The sequence below is a fragment of the Sceloporus occidentalis genome, unplaced genomic scaffold (genome assembly GCF_023333645.1).
Source record: "Sceloporus occidentalis isolate IW3139 unplaced genomic scaffold, rSceOcc1.0.p SCAF_7, whole genome shotgun sequence".
NCBI lineage: Eukaryota > Metazoa > Chordata > Lepidosauria > Squamata > Phrynosomatidae > Sceloporus > Sceloporus occidentalis.
Genome location: NW_028316987.1, coordinates 73,201,719 through 73,216,028, shown reverse-complemented (window position 1 = coordinate 73,216,028; position 14,310 = coordinate 73,201,719). Strand labels below are relative to the sequence as shown.

The window sequence follows — 14,310 nt, the reverse complement described above, 5'->3', positions numbered from 1 at the left end:
GCACAGGATCATATTCTTAGTTACAATTCATTAATTCATTTCCCAGCAATGTTCTGCAAAATACATTAACAGTATCACTCTTAAAGAAGGTTGGCTGCTTCAATTTATAGTGGAATCCTCTCCATGTCTGTTCAGAAATAAGACCCTTGGCATTCAGTTGGGTTTGTTCCAGGTGATGGTATAGGATTGCAGCCTAAATTCTCTTTATAGTCACAATAAGCCAATGTATCATTTTTTGTTCTGGGGAGTGAGAAAAAGAGGGAGAGAAAAAGAGGCTCATTACCTTGACTAATGAGAGTGCTTAAACCTTTGGCAGAATTAGAGCCTGAGTATTTATACCTTTCTGACATTTTATCTTTAGAACTGGAATTTAACAGGGGTCAACATACATATGAACCAAGACTATGATTCAAGCCTTATTTCCAGACCTTATAAGGAAGCATTTTCTCCCTTCAGGAAGAAATCAATTAGTGCATCAAAATAAATGTGTTTAGGATTGAGAGGCCAATATAAAAAAGAGTGAAAAGCAGTGACCCTAGGGCCTTAGGCAGTGAAATATCTGATAGTTGATCAAATGCTCATCTCCATTAATCTGGTGTAGACATAAGCACAATACCTTAGACATCACTGGGAATACTCTGCGTTTACAGAACACTTTTAAAGTCTTTTCAGATAAAGTGGTCTTGAGCTGTCACTTTGTAAACAATTAACACAATAAAGCCTCATTTTTTATTGCTTGCACTTTTTATTATAGTGTTTCATTAACATTAATGATTCAGTATTTCCTGCAGCATTAAACCTGGTTTGAATTTATTATACCTTTTAGGCCCAGATATGGGCTGTGATATAGTTTGGTTTCATGAGCACAAAGGAAGTAATAAACATTTATAATATAAATGAAACAATTCCGCTTAGACAATATTAGGAGAATAACATGTTTTCATGGCAAGAGATGATGAGATTCTGTCAGTTCAGGATTTTAACTGAATTCACACTCATTTGTTAGAATTCAGTCTCAAAAAGTGAGGGAATAAACATTTTCTTCCATTCCTTCTTCCTAATTACAGCTCTGCAATTCCTTACCTTTATTAGATAAAGAAAATCTCAGGTTTCCTTGAGAATCAGAATCTAATCTAAAACAGGAATTTAGTGTGATACAGTATAGTGAATTTGCCATTCTTTAATGCAGAAAGCATTTAAGCAGCACTTATGGAAGATGCCAGACAGTTGTTTGCATTTAAGAATGGCAAATGGGCAAATATAGCTTTCTTTTGAAAGAGCTGCAATAGTGTTTTGCATATTACATTTTACATATTTTTCCCAAGGATCTCAGGAAAAGATAATTCTCTCCCCTTGCAGAAGGAGAGGTCAGTCAAGAGAGAATCAGCTCTTGAGATTTAGAACTTCACCAGTAACATGAATTTTGAACCTGTTTTGCTGGTCCTACATGTCTACATTCCAAGCACCACATCATACCAGCTCTTGCGACACACCTAGACTGCAGTAGTCAAACTCTAGAGATAGTGGGACAACTACACAATGGGAATTAAGTACAGCATATTCATATCAGAGATACTGGAAAAGTGTCACAGCCTTATGTATACATTAAAAGGCTTTATGCCACCTTTGATCCCATTTTGGGGGGAAAGATGGAATATAAATTCAATGAATAAATAAATAAATAAATAAATAAATAAATAAAGTCTGTGTGAATTATATCTGTGTTAACATGATGTTTATTACACTCCAATTACACCCCTTCTCTCTCTTGAGCTTAGGAAAGAAATATCTGCATGAATTTTTGAAAACTCTCTTTCTCACCCACCCAGCCACTGAAAGGGAATGAGTAAAGTTAAAAATACATACTCAAGAAGAATGATATTGAGAGCAAACAACTTCACAGGCAGCATGAAAACAATATATAAGGTCAGAGCAAGATGGGGCAACTGAAAGAGAAGCTGGATTAAGTCCCAATTGATGCTTTCCATCACCAAATAATAATAATAATAATAATAATAATAATAATAATAATAATAATTAACCTTTATTTATGAAGCGCTGTAAATTTACACAGCGCTATACATACAATCTTTTAGTTAGACGATTCCCTGCCCTCGGGCTTACAATCTAAAAAGACATGACACAGAAGGAGAAGGGAGTGGTGGAGGGAAAGGGTAAGAGGTCCAGCAGTTCCTCTCTACCTCCAAGGCCTGGACCAAGGCAGATGGACTGGAGGGAGGGCTTGGCTTCATAATGGATGGTTAATCATTTTCCAGGGAAAATACATACTCTCAAGTAGGATAATACATATACAGTACATAGCAATACAGGAAATGGTTCAATAAACAGGCACCACAAGAACATCAAATAGTAAGCGACAATTATGCAATGCCTGGGAACGCTTCTCTGAACAGGATGGTTTTCAACTCCGTTTTGAAGCTGGTAAAAGAAGTGATGGCTCTTGCTTGTGGGGGAAGAAGGTTCCAGGAGTGAGGGGCAGCGAGTGAAAAGGGGCGAATCCGGGATGGGGCAGAGGAAATCCTGGGCTGAGACAGCAGACCTTGACTACTAGAATGGAGGGCCCGAGTGGAAAGGTGAGGAGAAAGAAGGTCTGATAAGTAGGGAGGGGCCAGTCCATGAAGGGTTTTAAACGTGGACAGCAGGACCTTATACTGAATGCGGAAAGGGAGGGGGAGCCAGTGAAGGGATGCCAACACAGGAGAGATGTGGTCAGAGCGGTGGGTGGAAGTGATAATGCGTGCAGCTAAATGCTGGACAGAGATTAAAGGACGGAGGTGAGAAAGAGGAAGCCCAACCAGGAGGACATTACAGTAATCAAGTCGTGAGACCACTAGGGCATGGACCAGGATCTTGGCAGTAGAGGCGGAGAGATATGGTCGGATTTTGGCAATATTGTATAAAAAGAATCTACAAGCCTTGGCTGTGGTCTGGATCTGAGGGATACACAACAGAGAAGAGTCAAAGATAAAACCAAGACTGCGGGCTTGCTGGACTGGTTGAATAGAAATGTTGTCCACAGAGACAGAAAAGGAGTGTTGAAGGATGGGCTTAGGAGGAAAGACAAGAAGCTCCATCTTGGACATGTTGAGCTTCAAACGCCGATGGCACATCCACTGCGAGACAGCTGTGAGGCAAGACGAAACTTGCTGTTCAAGCCTTGGAGAAAGGTCAGGGGCAGAAAGATACAGCTGGGTGTCATCGGCATACAGATGGTAGGAAAAGCCAAAAGAGCTGATGAGTTTTCCTAAGGACAGTGTGTAGAGAGAAAACAGAAGGGGACCCAGAACAGAGCCCTGGGGAACTCCAACAGATAAGGGAACAGGAGATGAAGTCTGACCACCTGCAACTACTGCAAAAGATCTGCCAGACAAGTAAGATCTAAACCAGTCGAGAACAGAGTCTGAGAACCCAAGATCAGAGAGGATATCAACTAGAAGACAGTGATCAACGGTGTCAAAGGCTGCAGACAGATCAAGAAGGATGAGAACAGAGTAAAGGCCATTAGCCTTGGCCTGTAAAAGGTCATTCGAGATCTTGGTGAGAGCTGTCTCTGTAGAATGCCTTGGGCGGAAGCCAGACTGAAAGGGATTGAGGATGGAATTGGCTTCAAGAAACTCAAGACAGCGCGAATAGACAACCCGTTCCAAAACCTTAGAAAGAAAGGGAAGAAGAGAAATCGGACGATAGCTAGACAAAGAGGAGGGGTCAAGAGAAGGTTTTTTCAGAATTGGGGAAATGAGAGCATGTTTGAAGTCCGACGGGAAGGAGCCTGTAGAGAGAGAGAGAGATTGAAGATATGGAGAAGCGAGGGCAGAAAGGAGGGGGCTATAGAGATTAGAAGACGAGTAGGAATTGGATCAAGAGAGCAAGTTGCAGGTTTGGCAGAGTTCAGAAGTGTAGAGAGTTCATCCAAAGAAGCAGGAGGAAACACAGAAAATTTGTTAGGCGAAGGCGATAGAAGATTAAGAGCAGAAAAGAATCAGGAGGGACTATCTCAGAGCGAATAGTGGTAATCTTAGAGATGAAATAGTTAGCAAAGTCATTAGGAGAGAATGATGAAGAGACAGGAGGAGAGGGAGGTTTAAGCAAAGTGTTGAAGGTGGAGAACAAACGCTGCGGGCTCCTCTCATTGGCGGAGATCAATGATTTGTAATAATTCTGTTTTGACATAGAGAGGGCCCGTGAGAAGGAAGAAAGAACAAATTTGAAATGGATAAAATCAGCCCACTCTTTGGACTTTCTCCAAAGACGTTCGGCTGCTCTAGAGCAGGACCAGAGAAACTTAATGTTGGGGGTAAGCCAGGGCTGAGGCCTAGTCTTAGAGGAAGAAGTGCGTACAGAGACAGGGGCAAAATGGCCGAGAGTCGAGGAAAGAGTAGAGTTAAATAAAGACATTGCTGAATCAGCAGAATCCCCGAGATTTAGGGAAGAGAGAGATGAATCCAGGGTCAGACCAAGATGGTTAGAGTCAACAGATTGAAGATCACAAAAATGGCGTTGAACAGTATGACGAGGAGGTGGAGTATAAGTGAGAGCAAAGGAGATTAAATGATGGTCAGATAGTGAAAAGTCAAGTGCCAGGTAGTCAGAAATGGCACAGTTTGCAGCAAGAACCAGGTCAAGACAGTGACCAAGAGAATGAGTTGAAGAGTTGGAGTGTGGCTGGAGGCCAAAAGAAGCTAGCAGAGAGTTAAAGCGACATGTTGTAGGGTTATTGGAATCATCAATGTGGATATTGAAGTCACCTAGGATCAAAGTGGGGACTGAATCTGAAAGAAAGAATGTCAGCCATGATTCAAAGTCTGAGAGGAACTGGGTGGCAGAGCCAGGAGGGCAATAAATAACTGCGACCCGGAGCTGTACAGGAGAAAAGAGTCTGATAGAATGAAACTCAAAGGAAGAGAAATGATAGCTGGGGGGAAAAGATAGAACTTGAAACTGGCAGGAGTTAGATAGCAAGATACCAACCCCTCCTCCTCAACCCTCAGGGCGGCTTGTGTGCGTGAAGGAGAGACCACCAAAAGAAAGGGCAGCGGAGGTTGCAGTATCATGGGCTGGGAGCCAGGTTTCAGTGAGAGCAAGGAGATTAAGGGATTTGGCGAGAAAAAGGTCGTGGATTGCTGTTGCTTTAGGGGCAGCAGAGCGGCAGTTCCAGAGGGAACAGAGAAAGGGAAGCAGGGAGACAGGGAGAGGCCGAATGGGGATCAGGTTAGGAGAAATGTGGCGAGCCATGGGAAGGATGGGGTTCACAGAGAAAAGAAAGAGGTGTAGCTGGCTCTCTTTCTGAGGTGGTAAAGGAGTTTGAGGGGTTTACAATAAAAGGTCAACAACAACAATAACAATAATAACAAAAACAATAATAATATTGCCAGGTCAGGCCTTCTGGGAAAGAGTCCAATGCAAGCAGGAAGTTCTTCCAGGCAGCACAGGTTAAATTTGTCCTTCTTCCTGTGGGGAATTCTGGGACCAGAAGGAGAGGGAGATGGAGCCAGGTGCCTTCTGTTGGGGGGGGGGAGCAGAGTTCCTTTGTTGAGGGCAGATGGGGGCCCTTCCTTCTATCCCCTCAGAGGCAAAGATGGATAATGTATACAAACCCAATAACTAATGTCAACCCAAGCTCCCAACAACCCAAGAGACTTTTCCAATACTTGAATAACAATGAATATGCACAGATATGACCCACACTTGCCCACTGCTTGCCCAGCTCAAATATCAGGGGAGGGTGATGACATATAGATAACTGCAGCATATCTAAGTGAATCAACAAAAAGGCTACACCCAAGTAGCATCAGCAAAAGTGTTATATAACAAGCAGCAGGAGGGCAGGATTGGTATCTCCACAAGGGTTTCAAGCCATCTTGTCTGTGCTATCCAAAATGGGGGGATGACACAAAGCCCCCCAATGCAAAGTAGTATGGGCAGGAGGGAGAAAATATTTTTTGTAGGGGGCAGAGAAACTTCTTTAGCCATTATTTTTTCTTTCCCCCTCTTACACTACTGGCTTCCTGTTCCAATATGTGCCTTTGCAAAACAAATGAGCATGCTTGCAGGCTTCTTCTTTGTGTCCATTCCTCCTTCTCTTCCTCCCTCTCATTCTGGTTGCTGTCTCTTCTGCTTGGAAAACTCTACATAAGGGAGGTGTCAAAAAAGGGATCTTGGGCAAGTCATTCTCAGCCTCGGAGGATGGCAGTGGCAAACCTCTGAAGAAACTTGCCAAGAAAACCCTATGATAGGTTTGTCTTTGGGTTGCCATAAGTCAGAAAACACTTGAAGGCACACATCAAAAACAACTACAAAAGAGGGGACAACATAGCAGATGGAAATAATCCGATCTTATTTCAGAGAAAATGCCCTCAATGTTAAATTACACATTCTTGGGGAAACTGGTACTCTACTACTTTTGTTAATGTGATGTAACATATCATAATAAATATCGACACCTTGGTTCCAATCTCTGGCTCATATGTCTCATTCAGATCACTGCATTCTTAAACTTCTCCTGATTATGCCCAGGACACATTACCCATCAATTAGATGGGTAATGTGGGCAAAAATCTGCTTTGACAATAGTCAACACACTTTGATGGGTGTATACACATTTATTGAAATAGTCTGAATAGCCTGTGGATTTAGAGAAAATACTGTTCCTGAAAGATTAATGAAGAAAAAGGAATATTTTAATGGAGTTGGTTTTTTTGTAGTGATTCATATTGATTTACCAAATAGTAGTATATGGAACAGAACAGTCTTTGGGTAGTGGTATATATGATGCATAGTTTATAGTGAGTTGGCCTGAGGGATTTGTGAGAAATCTACTGAAAATAAGCCTATCACTGGCAGGTTTCTCTGTCAATTTGTGTCCTCACTGGTGGCCAAAGCAATGTAGTCATGATCTAGGTTGGCATGCTATTGAACTCTAAACTGACTCTGAGGGCCTTATCAACACTGGGAAATTACATCTTGTTAAACACAACCTTTCAGGTTAACAACAGATGGTTGACTGACTACTAAACAAGATATCCCTGTCTGCACTTAGTAGATCCCAATGGCATCTCATCACTGCTGGACTGGTTTCTAGGCAAGTCTCCAACAACAGTAATCCTTTATAGACAAAGAAAAGACAGTGTTACAGAACAACCTAATGCATGTTCTCCTTTCAGTAAATTCTGTTGTGTTTAATGGAAATCATTCCCCCAGCACATAACTGCAGCCATGGGATGGATTGTACCTGGGACGTGATTTCTTTTTCATTTGTGTCTTCTTCAATCTAATCAGACAATACACACAGACAGATATCATGATGATGATGATGATGATGATGCAAATCGCTGCCTCCACCACTGCCTCCACCACAACTGAAAAAGTATTTTTGAGGGCATAAAGTACTTGAAACTAGTAATGTGCCAAATTTGTCTGTCCAAGAGATGAACTGAGTTTGGGAAACATATTTACAAAATGAATCCTTATTCTGAGACAAATGATACAAAATGGTTATGCCTGCTAGGTTCCTGGGTGCAGCAAAAGTAGGCAAGATCAGATGGGTGGGTATGAGGAGTCATAGTGATCTATTGTAATCCAGCCCTCTACTGAGGTATCCTACCTGACAATCTCTAAAGTTTGAGTGTATACTGTTAGGGCGTGGAAAGACGCACTGTGTCCACCACAACCACCTACAGAGTTGAACCACGTCGACAGGACACCAGGGAGAAGGAATCTGAAGAGATGTCTGCAAAGGTATTCAGGCCAAGAAGAAAAATATTCCTTCACCACTGCAAAGGGCCTTAAGCTCCCAGCTTGAGAAATAACAACAAGAGCACTTCAAGCCTTCACTCTACACGAGGGCTTTAATAAATGTTACTTTAATAAATAAGTTACTTTGCCAACCAAACAACCATAACAACAAAAAACAGAGAGGCAGTTACTCTAACACCAACTGTCATAACTGACACTCTCTCAGAAGGACTGACAGCATCAACATTCCATAATGCAAGTGTCAACTGCCACTGGAATTGTAATAGGTTCCGCTACAGCTCTATCTTGTGGTCACATACATGTCATTTCCTAACATATACATCTGCCAATAGGGCTATGAGACATTGGATTAAGAAATAGAGGGCTTGCTTATTAAATCTGCAGATGACACCAAATTAGGAGGAATAGCTAATATCCCAGAGGACAGGCTTAAAATGCAAAATGACCTTAATAGATATGAAAATTGGGCCAAAACTAACAAAATGAATTTCAACCGGGAGAAATGTAAGGTACTACACTTAGAGTGAAAAAATGAAATGCACCGATATAGGATAGGGATACCTAGCTTGACAACAGTACATGTGAAATGGATCTAGGAGCCCTATAGACCACAAGTTGAACATAAGTCAACAGTGTGGTGTGGCAGTTTAAAAAAGCCAATGTGATTCTAGACTGCATCAATAGAAGTATAGATCATGTGAAGTAATAGTGCCACTTTATTCTGCTTTGGTCAGGCCTCACTGGGAGTATTGTGTCCAGTGTTGGACACCACAATTGTAAAATGATGTTGACAAGTTGGAGCATGTCCAAAGGAGAGCAACCAAAATAGTGAAGGGTCTGGAAACCTGCCCTATGAGGAGAGACTTAGGGAGCTGGGTGTGTTTAGCCTGGAGAACAAGAGGTTAAGAAGTGATATGATAGCCCTGTTTAAACAAGCTTGTTTTCTGTTGCTCCAGAAACTAGGACATGGAGCAGTGGATGCAAACTACATGAAAAGAGATTCCACCGCAACATTAGGAAGACCTTCCTGACAGTAAGAGTTGTTCGACTGTGGAACACACTCCCCCAAAGTGTGGTGGAATCTCCTTCTCTGGAGGCTTTTAAACAGAGACTGGGTGACCATCTGTCAGGATTGCTTTGATTGTGTATTCCTGCACGGCAGGGGGTTGGACTGGATGGCTCTTGAGGTCTCTTTAAACTCTATTATTCTATGATTCTATGAGACATGATAGGGATCCTGTTGGTGTACCATCCACCCCACTACTCAACTGTCTTCTTGCCAGAGCTGCTGGAGATGATCTTGGAAATGGTGTTTCTCTTCCCCAAACTTATTGTGTCGAGGGATTTTAATATCCATGCCTAGGCACCCTCATCAAGGTTAGCTCAGGATTTTATGGCTTCCATGGGCCTGTCTCAGTTAATATCTGGCCCCACACATGTAGCAGGCCATATTCTTGTTCTGGTTTTGTTTTGTTTGTTTGTTTTTGCTGGTCAGGATGACAGTGATCTGGGGATGGGGGGATTGAAAGAATTTTGCAAAGTAACTTCCATTGAGATCCAGGCAAACTCTGTCCTGTGCAAGGCATTCTTAGGCAGAGAATACTGATTTACGCAAGAGGTGTCTGTACTGTTATATCTGGAAAAACTTTTAGGTGTTGTATAGGAAAAATCTGCCATCTGTAGTCCAAATGAAAGAGTTTTACTTCTGTTGGAAGTAGTAACCTCAAAGAATTAAGGCTCAGTCCATTAGCTCCATCTTGTTAAAGTTTCCTATGTGTGAATGTGTGTGAATCTGAGGAACTTGTACAGCAAATGCTGAATTTTGATTTATTTACTATACCTTAATGGTATTTTTAATCATGTTCAGTCTGTGTCTACATAGGTTAAAAAGTTATGAAAACCACATTTTGTGGAGCACAATACTATTTCAAAAGGCTGGATAGATCAATATTATGCCAGTTAGTTCAAACTCATTCTCACAGCATTAGCATTCTACCTGTCCCTTCATTTGCAGGAAAGAAGCGATCTGTGCAAGGACAAGTATCATACTTGACTGATTATACCAACATTCACAAAGTCAAACTTGCAGAGTTTATGGGCTTCCTGACAGGGTTGTGAATTATCATGAGGGTTCACTAAAGCATTTAACTGCCTACCAATGCCTATAATTCAGGGAGTGAGTGCCCAAGGTCTTACTTTTGGTCCATAAAGAAATAGGTAATCCAGTTCTAATCTATCCATAAGAACATCTGCTCTTGAAACATTAGAATCTGATGAGACAGGATAGGTTTTCTGACTCGGGGAGTAATTCAAAATATTCAGGAGTCAATACCGTTGCTCTTGGTGCACCTGATTCTGAAACACTATCTCCCACTAGATTGCAAGGCTCAAAACAAAGTTGCCTTCTTTGTAACAAGTTACACTACAGTGCAGCAAAAAGAATTTAATGAAACTTGACAGATCAATTTAAGTGTTAGGAAGATCAGGCTGGACTGTAGGCATCCTCACTCTAATCCAGAGTTGTGGCTCCTGGGTTTGATCACACAATTTTACTTCATTTGGAGATTGGGAAGTGAAATGAGAGTGTGGAATAAAGTGTTAAAACCAATAAACACGAGGGGGAGGGAATAATAAATTTGCTACCAGTTTTGACTGCCTGATACTGGAACTGTAAGAGCAGAAGCCCAAATTCAAGTCCCTTGAAATGTCCTTTCTGCCTTCAGTTTGTTGCAATGAAAGGACTAATTTCCATGCCAGCATCACTACTTGGCATTCCTGGGCATCCGCTAGGGCCAAGATATTTTGGCTGGGCCCACTGATACAGCTTATACTGACCCCAAAAACTACTTTGGGTAAAATTTCTCAAGCGCTATTAGGTAACTGGGTCTAGTTGGCCTCAGAGTGACACCATGTTAGGGGCATTGTGAGAGATTAAAATGGTGGCTAGACCATGGTAACTCAGAGTGTTTATGTTGTTGCTGTCACTACAATCAGATAAACCTGTCAGGGCTTACTGACAGATGAGGGCTTTTTGTCAGCCAGGCAGTATATAAATTAAATAAACAGACAAACAGAAGCTTAGACAGGCAGATAGACAGATAGACAGATAGACAGATATAAAAAGAGGAGTAGACTGATGAAAATTTTAATTCCAAGTACTTCCACACACCTGATTGATTTACAGAGAATTTATCCTTGTCTATTTTTAATATATACAAATATATATTTTTAATATATACAAAATTAATATTTTTTGTTTTCTTGGATTTGCCTTGCAAAATTTACTAACCAAATCTGCCATTCTTAGAGTACACATGTGCACAAACATAAACATACAATTTCATAAGGAACACTTAACCAAAGCCTCTAAAAATTTTATTTATTTTTATTGAGCCTACCTTTCTGTATTGCAATAGTTCCAGTGAAGGCAAGAACTAAAGTAAAAACTTCATTGTTTTCAAGTTAGGGACATGAACCATGGAAGGAAATAAGGCTATGAGGACTGTTGCAAGATAAGTGGATTCAATGCCGCAGCCTTTGTTTCTTTATTTATTTTAAAAGCCAGTTTGGATCTCCAAGTTTTCCAGGAAGTATAATTTCAAGAAAAAAATTAAACAACCACACAACTGTCACTGAACAGAATGTATTAGTTGGTACCATATGAAATTATACTTACTATGATCAATAAATAAAGTACATTTAACTCAGTCCATGACTGGAACCAAATGCCAACTACTACCAACTAAAGAAAAAGTATTCATTGGGATCAAGAGAGGGCAATACTCACTTTTGCATTTAATAAAGAAAGGGAGTTGCTCGAGCATTTTACTGCATTTGAATGTATTTTGTCACAAACATCCAGATTCTGGAGACTAGCAAAATTCTCTTCTCTAATGAGGGTTTACTGTTTAAGAACAAATACAAACCACTGGTGAACTTAAGGAGCTGATAATGCTTTATTGCTTAGAGCTACCAACCAGCTAAATTGTGATTGCTTCCATTTAGAACATGTTGCCCTGGGAAACCTAAAGTAATTAAAGTGAGGCTGGAGAAGCAATAATGCAGAAAGAGAAGGGAAAAAGTCTACAGCAAGAAAGCAATCTGTGAAGGGAACAGAACATTAGAGGAAAAGCATGACAGCAAGTTCCCATGTTATTCTTTTCTCTTGCATTGAAAAGTTGTGGAACAATGGTAAATGTTTTGTGAAACACACAGAGAAAGAAAGAAAACCATTTGTAGAATGCACACACACATAACATACAGAAAGACAGAGGGGACAAGCTTCTTCTTTTTACCCTGTAAAGTAAAAAATAAAGGCACTGCCATCTTTCATTACAAAGGAACGACCTTATGTCTCCATCTTATAGAAATGAATCAGCTGCAGATCCTTGTTTTGTGTTTTAAAAGTTAATGCAAGAAGTTAAATCTCGTAATAAATGCCGAATCATTGGAAATTCGTCATGTTTCAATTAGTGAGTACTTATGATCCGTCATACCCATAGTTCAATCATGACAGCAATAGTTGCCTAGGCACAGCGATAATGCACCGAAATAAAAAACGGAGCCAAAGTTGTGGCAGCATGTATCCAGAGCAACTAACCTTCTACAGTATTACTTTTTTTTAAAGTGCATTTAACATCACTTCTGTATTTACATTAGTGCAGCCCTATTTGCTATCCAAAATGTACTCAGGTGATGTTGGAGTTTTCATGCTTGCAGTGCTGAGCAATGATCCAAACTAAGGAACAGCTGCAACAGTATATACATAATTCAAAAGCATTTCAATATAATAGAGCATCTAGAGATTTATTTATCTCTTTCTATGGTACTGTATTGCTCTTGTCAGCTGGACTGAAAGATAACTGAAACAGTGTTAGTTGTCAGTAGCTTTTCCCAATGACTACAACAAAGGACAACAATAACAAGCCATTTTCAAAGCAATTTGAGCAAAAGGTTATAGGGACACAGTAAACTGTGGAGTCACAAGACTAACAGAATGAATGAATCATCATATAGTATAATACATCTCTACCTGATCCATTAACACCCTCTTTGAGATGGAAAGTGTCTTCTCGTTCTCAGGTTGAGTTGAACACATCCTTAAATACCTCCCCTTGAAATCAGTGGCATGTAATAGAGCCTAACTTTAGTTAATGACCAGGGTTGCAACATTTTAGTCCAGAACAACAATAAAACGAAGGACAATGCTATGCATGCTGACTGTGCTACAGCAATTCCTTTACTACACGATCCTTCTATTTTTCACAAGTGCTGGATTGTGCTGTACTACAAGAATTCCAAGTGTGCTGCTCACGTCCCATTAGATGTGTTTTTATCACCATTGACAAAAGAGTCATTGTTTTAAACATGGTGTTAAACAATTCACTGAAGAGGCATGGATGTTTTGCAACTGGAGGTCATAATTAGAGCAGCACAACCAGTGGCAAATTATTCATGAGCATATTTTTCAGCCCTGCTCTCATTTTTCATTTAGCCATAACTGTTGCTGTTGCCATCTGTTTGTTGCCAGCCATGCAAAAGATATCCTCCTTAAGCATGTATAGTTAAATAGATGACTAATTTCCACACAGTTACCTCATTCACATGCAAATGGAGGCATTTAGCAGAGTGATCATATCCCCTGGGTTGGAGAATTCAATAAAGAATATCTTCCCCACAGTGTGAAGTAGTATCATGCTGTAATCTCATACACACTTACCTTTGAGTAAATTTCATTAAACTCCATGTTTCTAAGCAAGCATGCATAGGATTAAGCTGTTCTAACTCAGCTTTCCATCCTTTTGTAGCTTGGTAAAATGAGTACCCAGCTTGTTAAGAGCAACTGGCTAATATATTGTAAACCACTTAGAGAGCATTTAGCACTATGGACTATATCACGCGGAGGCTTCCCATGAGTAAGTCACCATAAAATCATTAGAAATCGTAAAAGAAGCATGATCAGGATTCACATCGTAACTCGCTTCTCCAGTGAGTAAATCATCATGGAGGCACCGTGGACTCACTTCTCCCATCAGTAAACCATCTTTGGAGCCGCCATTTGGTAATAACAGGATCTTCCATTATTGCCAAATGGTGGCTCCATGATGATTTACTGAAGGGAGAAGCAAGCCCCGATGCCTCCATGATGCTTTACTCACAGGAGAAGCATGTGGGGGTGTGAACCCCAATCATGCTTCTTTTATGATTTACTCACAGGAAGCCTGCCATGTGATAAAGTTCTATAAAGTAGTATAGAAATTTAAGTGCGATTGCTATTGCTATTCAAATCAAATCAGAGGGAATAGTCAATCCAAGGCTACTGCAACACTGCAGAATTCATGCAATTTGACACTGATTTAACAATCATGGCTACATCCTACAAAATCCTTAGATTTGTAGTTTGCTGTGGTAGCCCAAGTTACAGTGATTGGCTGTGGTGGTGGACTGCTCCCAGCCCATGGCTTCCTGCAAATTTGTTTCAAAGACAACTGAGCAGGGTAGTTCTTGGTTTGAGAGGGAGCTCATCCAGCTATTTGG

At 40.7% G+C, this 14,310-nt stretch overlaps 1 protein-coding gene across 1 annotated transcript in view; it reads right to left on the bottom strand.

The window, feature by feature from the left end:
• The window catches only part of MALRD1 (MAM and LDL receptor class A domain containing 1), a 281,268-nt gene that overhangs the window by 83,968 nt on the left and 182,990 nt on the right, over positions 1-14,310 (bottom strand). The gene's annotated exons all lie outside the window — the stretch shown is intronic.